The following is a 5,416-nucleotide window of genomic DNA, read 5'->3' on the forward strand; positions in this document are numbered from 1 at the left end:
CTGGGTTCCACCCCCAGTACCACCAAAAAAAAAAAAAAAGCAGAGTATAAGGCCTATCTAACTGTATCAGATAGGTGTTTACATTTGACATGATTGATAACAGAATTATATGCCACCAGTTTCTAAATTATTAAATGGCTAAAAGTTCAGTTCTGAATGGCAACATTCCTACTAAGTCACACTGTAGTCTGTAGCAGGCCCACACGCATTAATTCTATGGAACTGAAAATTCCAAAGACATTTGACCATTAAACTAGGCTTGAACCAGGTGAGATGTCACAGGCCTGTAATCCCAAGTACTTGGAAGGCTGAGACAGAAGGATCACAGGTTCAAAGCCAGCCTCAAACTCAGCAAGGTCCTCAGCAACCTAGTAAGACACTGTTTCCAAACAAAATATATAAAAAAAGATAGTAGTGTAGCTCAAGATAGAATGCCCCTGGGTTCTATCCCCAGTACCACCAAAACAAACAAACAAACAAACAAACAAACATACAAAAAAGTAGGCCTAGACAACAGTAATTTTCCCTGTACTTGAGAAATAAATCAGTGTAAAGAATAAGAAAGCCTCTTACCTGAGAAATGCTTTCTGTTTTCTTTTCTGTCTTGCTCATTACTATATCCTACACCCAGAATAATTACTGGAACATGGTAGGTGCAAAATAAATGATTAAGCTTTCCAAGTACCAACTCTCTCAATATATCAGTGTGTGTGTGTGTGCGCGCGTGTGTGGCCTTTTTACAAACTCCTAATTCCTAACCTCCAAGTGCAATCCCCTTCCCCAGTCCATTTACACTAGATCTTGAGCTCTCCTCTGCTCCTTCTTCTAGCTCCCCCGTACTGTCACACTCCTCCACCACCAAGCTTAGATTCCATATTGAACACCTAAACCTTCTCTTATTAACATCCTCCATTTTCTTATATCCTTTTATTTCTACTGCCTCATCCCAAAACAGCAACCTTCAAGTGAACTTCTAGAAAAATTCTCTGAGCGGCCTGGATATGTGTGTTAATGTAAATGGACAGCCATCAGCTCCATTCACAGAGCTCCCGGTCAGCTCATTCTTCTGGTCCTTCAGTCTACTTCTGGTCCTAATTATAGTTACTATTCCCTTGTCATCCTTTCCTGTCATCCTTTCATATTATCCTTTAGTATCTATGGGTCTGTGGTGATTTCTTGTGTTTTATTCCTGATATTGACTATTATGTACTTTCTTTTTCGACAATGTCTACTTATCAATCTTTTTTTTTTTTTTTTTGAGGGTCTGGGGATGGAACCCAGAGGCATTTGACCTCTGAGCTACACCCCCTGCCCTATTTTTTATTCTTTATTTTGAAACCGGGTCTCACTCTTTTATTATTTTGAAACCTCTGAGTTGCAGAAGGCATAAGGAGCTGAGGCTGTCTGTGAACCAGGATCCTCCGGTCTCAGCCTCCCGAATGCTGAGATTACAAGCGTGCGCCACCACACCCAGCCTCTACTTATCAGTCTTAATTCTTTTTTTTGGGGGGGGGTTACTGGGGATAGAACCCAGGGGCATTTTACCTCTGAGCTATACCCCCAACACTATTACTATTTTTTTTTTTATTCTTTATTTTGAAACAGGGTCTCACTGAGCTGAGTTGCAAAGGGCCTCACTAAGTAGCTGAGGCTATCTGAAAACCACCATGATCCCCCTGTCTCAGCCTCCCAAATGCTGAGATTACAATCATGCACCACAACCCTTGGCTAATCAATTCTATTTATTAATCTCCCTCTCTCTCTCTCTCTCTCTCTCTCTCTCTCTCTCTCTCTCTCTCTCTCTCTCTCTCTCTCTCTCTCTCTGTGGTACTGAAGATTCTACCTCTGTGCTACATCCCTAGCCCTATTTTTTTTTTTTTTAATTTCGAAACAGAGTCTCTCTAGTGATGGGGAATGTGCCGGTATTGGAAAATTGCTTTGGTATTAATTTCAAAATGTAAAAAGTAGTCAGAGCCCGGGTGCTGCACAGACACTCAGGCAGGGAGGGGGAGGCAGAGTTCCCAGCACCAGAGGTGATTAGCAAGTACAGGAAAGAGTTATAGCCCTGGGCCTTCATATTTTAAAGACAAGTTTACATAATAAATAACTTCTGGCAGATAGGCTAAAACTCCCCAAGGACACTGGAGGATGGTACAAGCCATTGTCAAAGGGGCCAGACACCATGTGACCCCTGACTTTTTTAGCTAAGTAACACTACTTGATCTTAACAAAGTCTTCTACCAGAGACAGGGGCAGACTCACACTTACATCAGAACAGGAAGAAGTCTTTGGGTCAAACAGGATGAGAGAGAGTAAATGTACCAGTATTGGGAATGGCCTGGGAAGATTTGAGAAAGCTCTGCTTATTAATAGATATATTTCAGAAATAATTGTGTCAAAATGACAGACCTGGAGAAAGGCTTGGCTTCGGTCAGGAAGCAAACAGCTATTGAAACTTAGATTGACTTAGCTAAAAGTAATTAGCAAGTCAAAACGACAGGAGAGCTAGGGTTTACTCTGGTTTTTTTGTTTGTTTGTTTGTTTGTTTTTGGTGCTGGTATTGGGGATTCTGGTAACCCTTCTACCTCCGGGTTACACTCCCAGACCTATTTTATACTTTTTTATTTGGAAACAGGGTCTCTTAAGCCTGCGCGGCTGGCTTCGAATCTGCGTGATCCTCCTGTCTCCGCCTCCCAAGCTTGAGGATTACAAGCCTGTGCCACCAGGCTCAGCTTGGGGCTTATTCTATTTATTTATTTATTTTTGGTGGTACTAGGGGTGGAACCCAGAGGCTTTCTACCTCCGGGCTATACTCCCAGACCTATTTTATATTTTATTTGGAAACAGGGTCTCACTAAGTAGCTGAGGCTGACTTCGAACCTGTGCGTTCCTCCTGTCTCAGCCTCCCAAGTGCGGGGATTACAAGCGTGCGCCACCACGCCTGGCTTGGGGCTTATTCTTTTTAAAGACATGATATCTACATGATGTCTACATGATAGTCTAGGGAGGATCCGAGCAGGGGGTTGACCTTAGCCTTTCATGAAAGGAGACACCTTGCCACACCTTGCTGGGGGAGGTACCTTACAGGGTAAAGGGAGATACCTTACAGGGACCTTTACTATGTCAGAATTACGTAAACAAGATGGAGGTCATGGGTATAAAAAGTTCGGTCCACATGCAGTGTCTTTGGGTGGTGAATTGGCTCGGACCACCCCCCCATGCCATTTTGGCATGGGACTGTAACTATCTTCTGTATTTCTATTTTTAATAAACTTTTTTTTGTGTGTGTGGTACTGGAAGTGGAACACAGAGGTTTCTACCTCCGGGCTATACTCCCAGACCTATTTTATACTTTATTTGGAAACAGGGTCTCACTAAGTTGCTAAGAGCCTCACTAAGTAGCTGAGGCTGGCTTTGAACCTGTGTGGTCCTCCTGTCTCAGCCTCCCAAGCGCGGGGATTACAAGCGTGCGCCACCACGCCTGGCTTTTAATAAACTTTTAAAAATCTTTAGCAAGTGTCCAAGCTATGTATACTTATCCTTAGCTCAGGACAAGAACCGTGTTTTTTCTCTTTTTCTGTGTTTTGGTTTTGTTGTGATTTGAGGGAAATTGTGTCCAGGACCCTAAAAGGGGTCCCCGGGAACAGTTCCCCAAAACCATATTCTCCCAATCCGTAACAGTAAATCCTCATAATCACATCAAAAGGCTTGTACCAGAGATAATGGGCATATGCCCACACCTAGTCTAGACAGGAAGACAATTGGTTAGGCAAGATGGAAGATAACGAATTTTTATAAAAACTGTTCTATATTCAAAAACTTCAGTGTCGTGCCGGGCATGGTGGCGCACACTTGTAATCCCCACACTTGGGAGGCTCAGACAGGAGGATTGAACAAGTTCAAAGTCAGCCTCAGCTACTAAGTGAGGCTCTCAGCAACTTAGTGAGACCCTGTTTCCAAATAAAATATAAAATAGGGCTGGGAGTATAGCACGGAAGTAGAAAGCCTCTGGGTTCTACCCCCAGTACCACCAAACAAACAAACAAACAAACAAACAAACAAACACAGTGTCTTACCTTCAAGGCACTCCACTATGTCTGTGTCTGTCTGTCTCTCTGATGTAGTGCTTTAATAATTTCTGTCTCGCCAGGCATGGTGTCACACGCTTGTAATCCCAGCATTCAGGAGGCTAAGACAGAAGGATCAGGGTTCACGGAAAGACTCAGCTACTTAGGCCCTCTGCAACTTAGTGAGACTCTGTTTCAAAATAAAGAATAAAAAATCAGGCAGGGGGTGTAGATCAGAGGTCAAATGCCCCTGGGTTCCATCCCCAGACCCGCAAAAAATAATAATAATAATAATTTCTGTCCCTTCTTTCGGCCTTTGTAAGAATAAAATTGCTTAAATTTGCAGCAGTATAGTTCTGGCTATTTTTTTCCCTAAAAATTAGCTAAGAATAAGAACCCATGGCTTCATCTCACACCCTTACACCTAGATTGATGAGAATCTCACTACTTGCTGAGACAATTGAACCTGCGATCCTCTTGTTTCAGCCTCCCAAGTACTGGGATTACAGGTGCGATCCCGTAAAACCATGCCCAGCTTTATTAATTTTTCTAGGAATCTCCTTTGGTTTTCTTTTTTCTCCAATTTCTTAACATAGAAGCATAGATTACTGATTTAGGTTTTTTGTTTTTGTTTTGTTTTTTGGATTTTTTTTTTTTTTTTTTTTTTTTTGGTACTGGGGTACTGAGGATGGAACCCAGGGGCATTCTACCTCCAAGCTACATTTCCCTCCTCCTATTTTATTTTTATTTTCACACCTAGGGTATTGCTAAGTTGATGAGAGTCTCACTACTTGTTGAGGCTGTTCTCAAACATGCAATCCTCCTGTCTCAGCCTCTCAAATATTGGGATTATAAATATTCACCACCTTGCCTGACATCTGATTTATTTATTTATTTGCCGTACGGGAGATGGAACCCAGGGACATTGATCTTCTGAACTACACCCCCAGCCCTATTTTTTTTATTTTATTTTATTTTTGTGGTACTGGGCTGGAACCCAGGGGTTTTTCTACATCCAGGCTATATACTCTCAGACCTATTTTATACTTTATTTGGAAATAGGGTTTCACTAATTTACTGAGAGCCTGTGTGATCCTCCTGTCTCAGCCTCCCAAGCACTGGAATTACAAGCATGCACTGCCATGCCCGGCTTGGCTTCTAATTTAAATCTTTATGCTTAGCCAGGTATGGTGGTCCATGCCTAAAATCCCAATGTTGGGGAGGCTGAGACAGGAAGATTACAGGTTCAAGACCAGCCTCAGCAATTTAGCAAGACTCAGCAACCTAGCAATACCCTGTTTCAAATAAAAACATTTTAAAAAGGGCTGGGGTTGCCGGGCATAGTGGCA

Source organism: Muscardinus avellanarius, assembly GCF_963383645.1.
Source record: "Muscardinus avellanarius genome assembly, chromosome: 11".
NCBI classification, from domain to species: domain Eukaryota; kingdom Metazoa; phylum Chordata; class Mammalia; order Rodentia; family Gliridae; genus Muscardinus; species Muscardinus avellanarius.